Here is a 14,037-nt window from a genome sequence, read left to right as displayed (position 1 = left end):
AAACTTTTAAGTATATATTTTCATCAAAAATGAACAGGATTCAGCACTCCATGTGTGTATATGCAATCGTGATAAGAAATACAGACCAGAAAACTTAAATGAGAGGCCAAACCAGAAAAATAAATCACCACTCTGGAAGAAAACATTAACCAGTGGAATGAGTATGACCCTCCATGGGAGACATCTCAACGATCTGAGCAAATGAGATGGTGACAAGGAAGCAACATGCACCTGACTGAGTGTTGGAGACCTCGTCCCAGAAACCCAGGGGTTTCTTGCAGAAATACAGGACAAAGTGTTTAACAAAAGGGGAAAAAAAAAAACGAAAATACATGAAGTACAAACAAACAAGGCAGTAAGTGCAGAAAATGCCAAGAGAAACCAGACACAATCCAACACATTCCAGGATCCTACAGCAGTTTAACTCAATCTGATTACTTACAAAGGTACAATCAAGTGGCAAATACCATTCACCAAAACATTGTTTAAAAATAAAAACTCATGAATGCCCTCCATAACTGAATAAAGGCACCATAAATTCAAGCCTGACCCAGTTTTAGAGTCAAGATCATACAAATTATATGATAATCAATACATTATTTCAAATAGGACAGTCCATAATAACCATCCGGATATCATATTGCAGGATAAACAAATGGGAACAACTCCCTCAATAGACAAAACCATTCCCTACACACGCATGTTCCTCAACCTGTGGAGAACCTCACCACAGGCATTGTTTGTTTCATCAGTCAGACAATCGACTGATTGTCTCTGACAAACAGCTTACAAATGTTGTTACTCTGACATTTGTTGCCACACCCCGCTGCTGATACCCTTCTCCTCATCATACGTTCTTACCCCGACCATTGCCCAGAGCCCCAAACTCTGCCCTGTGCAGACCCACCTCTGGTGTCTGACCCTGCTCAATTGAACATACAAGTGATGGTTTCCCATTCTGTTTTCAGACTTTAGAGGACATTGATGTTCTCTAACAACCCTTTAGAAGCAGGAAAAATGACCCATAATGTGGAAATTAGTTGTGATTAAGGAGGTTAACTACCAATGTCATTCTTCCTCAGCCCAGAGATTTGAGGGGCGAAGAACATTTTAGACAGCACTGCAATCAGCTCGACTTCTTCAGTCTGCAGAAAATTCAAGGGAAACCTCTTCACCCACAGAGTGGTGACTGTTTGTACCCATCACCAGAGGGAGAGTGAGAGATGAACAAAAGGGGAGGATTTAAATAGACTGTCATGGGACTGAATCACTGGCAGGGTCCAGCTGGGCTGAGTTGACTCTCTACTGTATACTAGGTGTGTTATAAATGCACTAAGTACCGGAGACAGAGTTTAAAATAGAACTGATTTATTTGTCTCAGATCCAGTCCCATTAAAGGTGAATGTACAGCAGAAGAAACTCCTCCCATGCCCAGTGACCACGGTGCAGAACTGGGTGTGGTGAGCAGCAGCAATAATTGCAGAGTTCAGCACCGACAGTAACTCTCGAAATTGCATTCAGCAACGGTGATGGACAAATATCCAGCATGCAGCTTATTGAAACTTTCTCCCCAGTGTGAACCCGGTAGTGTGTCACAAGGTTACATTACTGAGTGAATCCCTTCCCACATTCACAGCAGGTAAACAGCCTCTCCCCAGTGTGAACCCAATGATGCACATTTGATGGAGATGGCTGAGAAAACTCTTCCCAATGTCTCAGCAGGAGATCGTCCGTTACCCAAAGTGAACTTGCTGGTGTCTTTGTAGATTGGATCCCTTCCCACGTTCTGAGCAGGTGAACGGTCTCTACACACTGTGAACTCGCTGGTGTGCCAGCAGATGAGATGACCGAGTGAATCCTTTCCCACATTCACAGCAGGTGAACGGCCTCTCCCCAGTGTGAACTCGCTGGTGTGCCAATAGTGAGGATGACCGAGTGAATCCCTTTCCACAGTCTGAGCAGGTGAACGGCTTCACCCCAGTGTGAACTCGCTGGTGTCTATGAAGGTTGGATGATTGATGGAACCCCTTCCCACAGACTGAGCAGGTGAATGGTCTCTCCCCAGTGTGAACACGCTGATGTATCTGTAGATCAGATAACCGAGCAAATCCCTTCCCACATTCACAGCAGGTGAACGGCTTCTCCCCAGTGTGAACTGACTGGTGTCTCTGTAAGTTGGATGACTGAGTGAATCCCTTCCCACATTCTGAGCAGGTGAACGGCCACTCCCCACTGTGAACTGACTGGTGTACCAGTAGTTCAGATGATTGAGTGAATCCTTTCCCACATTCTGAGCAGGTGAATGGCCACACCCCAGTGTGAACTGACTGGTGTGCCAATAGGGAGGATGACCGACTGAATCCCTTCCCACAGACTAAGCAGGTGAACTGCTTCACCCCAGTGTGAAATTGCTGGTGTCTATGAAGGTTGGAAGATTGATGGAATCCCTTCCCACAGACTGAGCAGGTAAACGGCCTCTCCCCAGTGTGAACTCGCTGGTGTATCTGTAGATCAGATGACCGAGCGAATCCCTTCCCACATTCACAGCAGGTGAATGGCCTCTCCCCGGTGTGAACTCGCTCATGTGTCAGTAGATCAGATGACCGAGTGAATCCCTTCCCACAGTCTGAGCAGGTGAATGGCCACTCCCCACTGTGAACTGACTGGTGTGCCAGTAGTTTGGATAACTGTGTGAATCCCCACATTCTGAGCAGGTGAACCGCCACTCCCCAGTGTGAATTGACTGGTGTCTCTGTAGGGTGGATGACTGTGTGAATCTCTTCCCACAGTTTGAGCAGGTGAAAGGCTTCTCCCCAGTGTGAACTTGCTGGTGTCTCTGTAGGTGGGATGACTGAGTAAATCTCTTCCCACAGACTGAGCAGGTGAATGGCCTCTCCCTGGTGTGAACTGACTGGTGTCTCTGTAGGGTGGAAGAGTGAGTGAATCTCTTCCCACAATCTGAGCAGGTGAAATCCCTCTCTGCAGTGTGAACTAACTGATGTAGCAGTAGGTGAGATGACCGAGTGAATCCCTTCCCACAGTCTGAGCAGGTGAATGGCCTCTCCCCAGTATGAACTCGTTGATGTACCTTCAATTTAGATGATTCAGTGAATCCCTTCCCACAGTCCGAGCAGGTGAACGGCCGCTCCCCAGTGTGAACTCGCTGGTGAGCCATTAGGTTAGATGACCGAGAGAATCCTTCCCCACAAATTCAGCAGATGTCCAGCGTCTGCCCAATGTGAACTTGCTGATGTACCTTCATTTGAGATGACCAACTGAATCCATTCCCATTGTCTGCGCAGGTGAATGGCCTCTCCCCTTGTAAAATAACAGGTGTGCCAGTCGTTCAGATGACTGAGTGAATCCCTCCCCACAGTCTGAGCAGGAAGGATGATTGAGTGAATCCCTTGCTCCACTTCTTAAATATCTGGACAGAGACAGCAAAACTGGCGTGTTTTGTTTGAGATTCCCGTAGACAAATTCCTTGTCATTTTTAACCTGTAAAAAGATTTACAAAATCCATCAGTGGGGGAAGGACAACATTTCAGATGAGATCACTTTAGTTGCTGAGGTGTGATCTGATATCACACTGTTACAGTGAAGTTCAACCCAAATTGGAGAGATAAATCATCTTCTAACTTGGCACAGTTGCTGGTATCTGGAATGACCACCAAAGTCTCTGATGCTCTTCCTGTCTCTACAAGAATGGGGCAATTCTGCCATCTCCAATATGTGACCTGGCTCAGTTTGACTCTCTCCATTGGTATTATTCCCTGTTCCCACTGAGCTGTATGGGTGCCTGGCCCTACAGTAACTGAAATACTCTCACGCAAATAGCCTTTGTTGACACGCAGATGGAATTTCTTTTATGTACTGTTAATTTAAATTGCCACAGTTTTAACGCCATGTAAATATCTCCTACTCAGATGTATGGTTGGTCTGTCTGCACAGCTGCTAAAAGGAATTAGAGCAAATATTAGTATTATTTCAGGTTCTTGTCACAGTCAAAGAGAAATACAACACAGAAACAGACCTTTTGGCCCATCTGATTTGTGTTGAACTATCTAAACTGCCCACTCCCATACACCTGCCATCCATCCAAACCTCTTAAATGTTGAAACTGAGCTTGCACGCACCAGTTGGGCTGTCTGCTCATTCCACACACGGATGACCCATTGCGTCAAGAAGTTTCCCCTCGTGTTCCCCTTAACATTTCACCTTGCACCCTTAACCCATGGCCTCTGGTTGTAGTCCCACCCCATCTCAGTGGTAAAAGCCAGCTTGCATTTACCCTATCTATACCCCTCATAATTTTGGTATACCTCCATCAAATTTCCCCTCAGTCTTCTGTGTTCCAAGGAATAACGTCCTGACCTGTTCAATCGTAAGGACCCAAGTCCTCTAGACCCGGCAACATCGTTCTGAATTTTCTCTGAACTCTTTCAACCTCTTTTAAATTTTTCCTGTAGGTTGGTGACCAAAATTGCACACAATACTCCAAATTAGGCCTCACCAATGCCTTGTACAAAGTCAACATATCATCCATATCCTGTAGTCACCACTTTGGTTCATGAAGGCCAATGTGCCAAAATCTTTCTTTCCATCCCTATTGAACTGTGACACCACTTTCAGTGAAATATTGACCTGTATTCCCAGATCCCTTTCCTTTACAACACTCCTCCATGCCCGACCAGTCACTGTGTAAGACCTATACTGGTAGGTCCTACCAAAGTGTAACCCCTCACACTTGTCTGCATTAAATTCCATTTTCCATTTCTGAACCCATTTTTCTAGCTGGTCCAGTTTACACTGCAAGCCATGGTAGTCTTCCTCACTGTCCACTACACACCCAATCTTAGTGTCATCCACAAATTTGCTGATCCAGCGAACCATGTTCACATCCAGATTACTGATATAGATGACAAACAACAACAGATCCAGCACTGATCCCTGTGGCAACCATTAGTCACAGGCCTCTGGTCAGAGAGGTAACCATCTGCTATCACACTCTGGCTTCTCCCAAAGACAGTGTCTTGTCCAATTTACTATCTCATCTTGAATGCTGAGTGACTGAACCTTCTTGACCAACCTCCCATATGAGACATTGTCAAGTGCCTTGCCGAAGTCCATGTAGACAACATCCACTGCCTTGCCTTCATCCACTTTCCTGATAACTTCCTCCAGAGACTCTATAAGATTGGTTAGACATGACCTACTATGCACAAAGCCATGCTGCCTGTCTGCCAATCCTCCAGTACCTCACTTGTCACTAAGGATAATTTAAATATCTGTGCTTGTGCCCCGACAATGTCTACACTTGTCTTCCGCAGGGTCCCAGGGAACAACCTGTCAAGCCCTGGGGATTTATCCACGCTAATTTGCCTCAGGACAACAGACACCTCCACCTCTGTAATCTGTACAGTGTCCATGGAGTTGATGCTGCTTTGCCTCACTTCTATAGACTCTGTGTCTGTTTCCTGTGTAAATAGGGATGCAAAAAAATAATCTCCCTCATCTATTTTGTTACCTCATATGTATTACCATTCTGATCTTTCACAGGATTAATTTTTTCCCTTGCAATCTTTTTGCACTTAACATATCTGCAGAATCCATGAGGATTCTCCTTCACCTTGTCTGCTGGGGCAACCTCATGCCTTCTTTCATCAGTGTTCACTTGAATTTCCTGTATCTCATAAGTAGCCCATTTGTTCCTATCTGCCTGTATGCACCTCCTTTTTATTGATCTGGGAGATGAAAACCAAAGGGGTGATAGAGCTGCATGGTGGGGGGTGGGGGTAAGGGGGGTTAAACTAACGTCTCAGGGGGAATGGATGCCTGAATAACAGAACAGATAGTGGAGGTGTTGTGGAGACAGGTGTTGTTCAGACCTCAGACAAGGTCAGGAATGAAAAACGTTGAGCATGCTGCAGTGAATATGCTGAACCCTGTATATCTCAATGCAAGGAGCGTGATAGGAAAGGCGGATGTGTTCAGGTCATGGATCAACACCTGGAATTAAGATACTAGGATCTGGCAACTGTGGACTGGGACAGGCTGCTTTATGGCAAAGGTGTGCTTGGTAAATGGGAGGCCTTCAAAGCAAAATTTTGAAAGTACAACGTGTCAGAATAAAAGGTAAAGATAGAAACTATAGGGAACCTTGGTTTTCAAGAGATATTGTGACCCTGGTGAAGCACTAACAGGGATAGCAAGTAGGTTCTAACGGAGTTTAAGGAATGCAAGAGAACACATAAGAAAGTCCTGACGAAGTGTCTTGGCGCGAAACGTCGACAGCGCTTCTCCCTATAGATGCTGCCTGGCCAGCTGTGTTCCACCAGCATTTTGTGTGTGTTGTTTGACATAAGAAATAAATCAGGATTGCTAAAAGAAGGCATGAATGAGGATGCCCTCACAGAAAAGATGAAGGATAATCTTCAGGGATTCTAGAGATAGATTAAGAGCAAAAGAATTGAAGAATTTAAGAGCAAAGTTGGTCCTTTGCAAGACCAGAATGGCAATCCACCTGTGGAACCAAAGCAGATGGGGGAAATCTTAAATACTTTTATCATCTCAATTACTCAGGAGATGGACACAGGATCTATGTGAGAGTGGAAAAGCTGCATTAAAATCGTGGACCCTGTTCAAATTAAAGAAGCTGAGATGTTTGTTATCCTGAGGCTGATGCGGGTGGATAAATCTCCAGGGCATGACAAGGTGCTCCCTTGGATCCTGCGTGAGGCAAGTGCAGAAATTATCAGGGTTCCGAGCAGATAATTAAATCATGCTTGGTGACAGTGGGAGGTACCAAAGGATTGGATGTTTCAATGAATCACACAAGTGGTTGTAGACGGGTCATATTCTGCATGGAGGTCGGTGACCAGTGGAGTGCCTCAGGTATCTGTTTGGACCCTTACTCTTTGATTTTTATAAATGACCTGGATGAAGAAGTGGAGGGAACAGGCTGAGGGTAGCAGACACCAACAGAATCAACAAACTCAATTGTAAGGCCAGTGATGCTGTGGGGGTGGAACTGGACTCTCTGACGTTGGTGTCTGAAAGGAGGACGCTGTCCAAGTTGCATGCCATCTTGGACAATGTCTCCCATCCACTCCATAATGTACTGGTTAGGCACAGGAGTACATTCATCCAGAGACTCATTCCACCGAGATGCAACACTGAGCATCTTGGGAAGTCATTCCTGCCAGTGGCCATCAAACTTTACAACTCCTCCCTCGGAGTGTCAGACATCCTGAGCCAATAGCCTGGTCCTAGACTTATTTTCACTTGGCATAATTTACTTATTATTATTTAATTATTTATGGCTTTATTTTGCTATATTTCTTCACTATTCTCGGTTGGTGCAACTGTAATGAAACCCAATTTCCCTTGGGATCAAAAAAGTATGTCTGTCTGTCTGAAAACCAATGTTCCCTGCACCAGTTCGCTTTCAACTTTTAACTTGGCAAGCTCATACAAACTCCACAGATTCAGAATTCCACTGCTGAAGGACGCCCATTTCCCAAGTACTCCTTCGACAGAAAACTTCCTGACCCAGTCCACACTTCTCAGATCCTTTCTGATAACATCCAAATTGTCCTGTCTCCAATTTAGAACCCCAGCCTCTGTTCCAGACCTCTCTTTTTCCATATTTACTTAGAATCTCATGGCATTATGATCACTAGATACAAAGTGTTCCCATACACTAATTTCTGTCACTAGCCCTGGATCATTTCCTAATAGCATATTGCACACTTCTACTTTAGGAATTCTATGCACTGAATAAGGACACATTTGACAAATTCTACCCCAGCTATTCCTTTTACAGTATGGGAGACACAGTCAATATTTGGAAAGTGAAAATCGCTTACCATATCAACATTTATTTCTTGGCACAGTCTGCAATCTCTCCACACATTTGTTCCTCTAAATCCCTCAGACTCTTACGTGCAACCAAGTCCCAGTAGTGGCTACAATATCATAATTCCCTGTCCTGAGCTCATCTGGCTTTCCTACGATGCTTCTTGCATTGTGATATACACAGCTCAGCACATTCATCACACCATGCTCAACCATTTGATTGCTGACTCTATCTGAGGTCTGAACAACATCTGACTGGTGTCAAGAAAACAAACTCTCGCTCAAAGTCACAAAAACAAGGGAACTGGTTGTGGATGACAGGAGGAATGGAGACAGGCTAACCCCTATTGACATCAATGGATCTGGGGTTGAGAGAGTGGACTGTTGGACGGTAATCACTGTTAATAAGAACTTTGATATCCTTTGGGTTTGATCAAGTTCATCTGCACTCTCACACAACCTATGTAGCAGGCCTGTAGAGGGTTATGAAGGATTTTCTCACTCCAGCTTTTTCACACCATCCATGTCTGATTTGCTTGCTAAATGATGCTTTAAAAAGTCAGATTTCCAAATATTATTGCACTTACTCCTACTTGCAAATTCTCCAGCAACTTCTGCATCGCCACAATACACAAAGGTAACACAATTTCTGTATTGGACACAAATATTTCCCCTGAACCCTCCACTTGACGGTGGCGAACTCACTGACAGCAATGCCAATGAATATGAAAGGAAGGGCACTAGTCTGTCTCACTGGAGTCTGGCACATCTGTGATGTGAAAGCTACTTGATGCCCGGGGCAAAGGTGTTTGAGATCATTATGTACCCAGAGAGAATGGGTCAAAACACGTTCTCACGGGTAGAAAAATCCAGAAGAAGAGGAGATTGAACAAGCAACACACATAAAATACCGGAGGAACTCAGCAGGCCAGGCAGCATCTATGGAAAAGAGTACTAATGCTGAGTTCCTCCAGCATTTTGTGTGTGTTGCTTGGATTTTCAATTTCTGCACATTTTCTCTGGTTTGTGATTGTAGGCAAAACAAAGGTGATTTTCTCAACTGGTGGTGTAAAAGATGTTGTTCCCTTTCTCCGAGTTCCTAATCCTTGCATTTGGATAGCTGGAGCTCAGCTCTGTCTGAGAGATCTATCGGTTCCCATTCCGTCATCAGCCGGAAGCTCCCCGGGGCTCACGGATCGTGAGGCTGAGAGAGAGGGGGGGACGAGAACAGGACTATCCCGGGATTTCAGGGCACGGTGTCCGAACGTCACAGCAATTACCCCGAATTCGGTGTTGAAAAAACCAGCGCAAACCATCTCTTACCTGGAGCCGATTCCTCAAGGCCTTTCTGTACTGCGCGCATGCGCGATATTTGGAACCATCCGCATCCCTGACGCCTGCGCGTTCGGTCGGTGCTTCAGCGATAGCGAAAATTGTAACGCAGAACATTCTGGGTAATCACGGTGCCATTAAAAGTTTCTGCAAGCACCGGTTCCATGTCCATACCTCAGTTTTGTTTTTGTGTAGAAAACTCAGCAGCTACCATAAACAATGCACTTAATATCAGCAACCCTTCCCAGTGTCTAATGCGAAAGTAGATCCTTCTTACAAATGCAGATTGAAAACACAAGAGATTTTGCTGTTGCTGGAAAACCAGAGACGCACACACACAAATTGCAGGAGAAACTCTGCAGTTCAGGCAGCAGCTAAGCAGAGGAGTACACAGTCTAGACATGCTGAAGGGAGTCGGCCTAAACGTTGTCTATTTATTCCTCTCCACATTTGCTGCCTGATCTGTTGATTTCCACCAGTATTTTGCAGAAATTAACCACCCTTTTCCGGACAACCTGTTTCCAAATGTTTCCGATCTTTGTTTTGTAGCCATAGCCTGCTGATTTGATTCCTCCTCCTCCTCGTGAAGTCCAGGCCCCATCTCTCTCTGGAGCCCCAAAGCCCTGACTCAGGCTGGTAACTCTTTGGTTTCTGACTCTGCACCATGGAAGATTCACTGGCGAGTCTACTATCAGACGTTAGAGGTGCATTGTGTTGCGAGACCGCAGGTTCTTTTACTGTGAGTGTCCCTTTAAGTGCCTGAGTGAGGCGGGACTGTGACGTCAGACACAAGCTGTGGCAGACTTAGAGGGAGAGGGAGAAGGAGAAGGAGAAGCTGTTGGAACTTCAGCTTGTCACTGCTATGGGTTGGAACTCTTCCATGCCCAGAAAATCGGGTTGATCATCGGCACGCCGTGCACAACGGATATGTGTGACTGTCACTTCGTATAATCCATTTGTGAGAATTTGCTGGAGTATCCTGTGGTATCACTTTTGTTGGCCCTTACCTGGAATCAGGGTGTTCTGTGGTAACCACTTGAAGACGATATTCCTGTCACTGTCACCTGGTGATATTTCGAAGTGAATTTCGGAACGAATCAACGGATAAGACAGTAACCGTCCCTCATGAACCTGCAGCTGCCTTCAGTCACCGTGAAGGTTAAACATTTAACACGGAGCTGATTTGAACTTCCTCCCTGATGTGAAGTTGCTGGTGTTGCCGCAGCTGGGATGATCGAGTAAAACTCTTTGCTTACTCCGGACAGAAATGTGGCCTCTATTTACTGTGAACTCACCGGAGCATCACAAGGTGGGTTAACTGAATGAGTCTCTTCACACACACGGAGCGTGTGAACGGTCGCTTCCGGGTGCGAAGCTGTTGGTGTATCTGCGATGGCCGATTGAATCCCTCCCAAAATGAGAGCCAGTCAATGACATCTCACTGCTGTCAACGCTGACAGATACAGCGGAACTAACGAGCTGTTGTGTTTGTGATTCCCATACACAAATCCTTTGACTTTTCTACACTGTTAAAACATTACAAAGCACGTCAGTGGGAGAAGGACAACATTTCAACTCAGATAATTTTAGTCTCCATGGTGTCTTCTGATAAAAATACTGTCACAGCTCAAAACAATTTGGAGGAACAAGACTTCATCTTCTAACTGGCCACAGTTCCGGCATCAGGCACAATATCAAACAGTCTGCTTCCGTCTCTGTATCAAAATGGATCATTCCTCCCCTTCATCAGTCTGTGACCTGGCTCAGTTTGTCTGTCTCCTTCGCATTCTGAGCATGCGCCACACACCTACTGAGATCACATTTAATTTACACGGCTGCGACTAGAGACTTTCTGATTATTATGTGTGACGGGGTCCTGAATCACCCCTATGAACTGTGTTTTCGAAAAGTGAGAGAGAGTTGTTGTTCAAAACCGGACACATTGTTATTAAGGGGGGGGGGAGGGAGAGAGAGAGAGAGAGAGAGAGAGAGAGAGAGAGAGAGAGAGAGAGAGAGAGGAGAGAGAGAGAGAGAGAGAGAGAGAGAGAGAGGAGAGGGGGGAGGGAGAAGAGAGAGAGAGAGAGAGAGGAGAGGGGGCAGAGAGAGAGAGGGGGGAGAGAGTGAGTTATGGTTTCTCTGCAAGCTTGTTTTGAATATACAAGGACACTGCCTGCTTGTGAGTTTTTTTACAGAGAAAGAGCAACGAGCAGCTCATGGGTCGCCATGGTGTCCGAGGGCGGTGTTATTTGATGGACGGCTGGTGAGATACATAGTGGGTCAGCTGATAGACCTACAGATACATGGTTTTGGACACTGAATGAGAAAGTGCAGTGTAGATAGACATATGGTACAGGGTCACATCGAGTTACATTGTGAGGTCCAGTCTATTTTATCGGACTAGAGACCATTGATTTGGCTTATAGCCGCGGACGGAATGCCCTCCTTAAACCTGGTTCGCGCCTTAAGGCTTTTGTATCTCGTCTCCGATGGGAGCTGTATTTGCAGCAAGAATGTCCAGGTTGTGGATATCTGAGTACATGGCCTGATTTTCCGAGGCAGGGGAAGTGTAGGAAGAGTCCATGGAGGGGAGGCTTGTTTCTCTCATGTTCTCCGCTCTCCAAAGTTCTCTGCAGTTCCTTGCAGTCATAGGCAGAGCTGTAGCCATACGAAGGCGTGAAGTATCGACAAGAAGCTCAGAGACCTCGGCCTTCACCCTGCCTTGTGTAGCTGGATCCTGGAATTCCTGTCAGATCGCCGGCAGTTGGTAAGAGTGGGCTCCCTCACCTCTGTCTCTCTGACCCTCAGCACACATACCCCACAAAGTTGTCTCCTTGGCCCCCTCCTTTACTCTGTGCACCATGACTTGTGTCACCCCTCACAGCTCCAATCTGATAATTAAATTTGCTGACACTACATTGATTGACCTAATCTCAAATAATAACGAGATAGCCGACAGAGAATAAGTCATCACCTCGACACTGTGGTGTCAAGAAAACAACCTCTCCCTCATTGTGACAAAAACAAAGGAGCTGGTTGTGGATTACAGGAGGAATGGAAACAGGAACCAATTTGAACATTTTCAAGTCTGTTATTGCACATTTTAATATTGATCATGACACAATGTATGTGATATACAGTTAATGACATAAAGCATATTTATAGATTGTTACTGACAGAGAATCGTATAACCTGTGTTCCGTGTGTTATCCGAATGTACTTGCCTGCGATGCTGCCACAAGTCAGTGTTTCTCTGTACCTGTACCTTCCCGTACTTGCGCACTTGGCAATAAATTCAACAGGACCTGAGAAATCTCAGTGAGATTTGATCAGTGATGATCATCTTGGCAGCTCGGTAGGTCGAATGTACGAGACAGCACACTGTTAAATGCAAAACCCTGAACAGTGTTGATGATCAGAGGGATCTCAGACTCCAAGTTCATCGCTCCCTGAAAGAGACTGCACAGATTGATCGGGTGGTTAAGAAGGCAAATGGCATGGTTGTCTTTATTAGTTGAAGCTTTGAGTTCAAAAGTCGGGAAGTTGTGTTGCAGCTGTTACGAGCCTGCGGTCGTACTGTGACTGTTTCTTTAAGAGCGCCGGCGTGAGGAGGCGGGGACTATGACGTCAGTCACAGGCTGACAGCGCTAACTGTGGATTAATCATGAGAGAGAGAGAGCGATCTGCAGACAGGCTGTCGGTCAGTCGGTCAGTCGAGAGAGAGAGAGAGAGAGAGAGAGAGAGAGAGAGAGAGAGAGAGAGAGAGAGAGAGAGAGAGAGAGAGAGAGAGAGAGAGAGATAGCGAGAGAGAGAGAGAGGAAAAGCTGATCACTTCAGTTTGTCGCAGCTGGGGCTTGGAACTCTCCTGTGCCACAAGAGTGGGTTGATCATCGGTACAGGGAACCACAACGAATGTGTGTGGCTGTCACTTCGTATAATCCGTAGGAGTGGATTGTGGAATATCTTGGGGGACCGCTTGTGTTAACCATTGCCAGGGTATGTTGTGTGGCAACCCCGGTAGACGGTATTCCTGTGACAGGTCACTTTCGTTGATAACTCGTATATGGACGGATTCAACGGATAAGATCTTCGTTGACGGTTATTTTGAAGTAACGGCCTTTTCTCTACGTTTCACCCTGGATCACAAATATCTCTCTCCCATCATTTATTCCGTGGATTACTGAACTTTCCTACTTTACCATCTCAAGACTCTGAGCTTTGTTGCCTCAGGCTCGATAGTTTGGGAGTTATATTTACACAAAACACTGTTACCTTTCCTTTATTTCGTTAAGTTACTGTAAGTAGATACTAAAAAGAAATGGTTTAACATTAAAACCAGACTCCAGTGTGAACTCTATTGCAGCTGGTTCGTTTCTCAAACGTTACAGTTCGTGACACAGCTTTATAAAACAAGTTAGGCCACATCTGGAATATTTCATAGTTCTGGGCGCCCCCATTCTTGGAAGGATGTCGGAGCTTTGGAGAGGGTGTGGAAGAGGTTTACCAGGATATTGCCTGGATTAGAGGGCATGAGCTATAACGAGAGGTTGGACAAACTTGTGTTGTTTTCTCCAGAGCGGCGCAGGCTGGGGTGAGACTGGATGGACATTTATAAGATTACGAGAGGAGTAGATACAGTGAACAGACGATATAATTTTCCTGCGGGTTGAAATGTCTGACACATTTAGGGTGAGAGGCGATGTGAACGGCAAGTTTGCTTCTTTACAGAGTGATGGGGAGCTGGATCTTTCTCTGGGGGTGTGAGACCCCACGGGTCACGTGATATCGTTTGCCCCTCCCATTTAACCGCAGATGGGCAGTATCTGGGCGTCTGCGTCCGAGGCCCCGCCC

At 45.7% G+C, this 14,037-nt stretch overlaps 1 pseudogene; it reads right to left on the bottom strand.

The window, feature by feature from the left end:
- LOC140721666 (uncharacterized) lies at positions 1 to 9,211 on the bottom strand (annotated as a pseudogene).
- Positions 9,212 to 14,037: the final 4,826 nt, after the last annotated feature.

Source organism: Hemitrygon akajei, unplaced genomic scaffold, assembly GCF_048418815.1.
Source record: "Hemitrygon akajei unplaced genomic scaffold, sHemAka1.3 Scf000059, whole genome shotgun sequence".
In the NCBI taxonomy this organism is placed as follows: Eukaryota; Metazoa; Chordata; class Chondrichthyes; order Myliobatiformes; family Dasyatidae; genus Hemitrygon; species Hemitrygon akajei.
The sequence above is the reverse complement of the archived record's forward strand: the minus strand, read 5'-3'. Positions and strand labels throughout refer to the sequence as shown.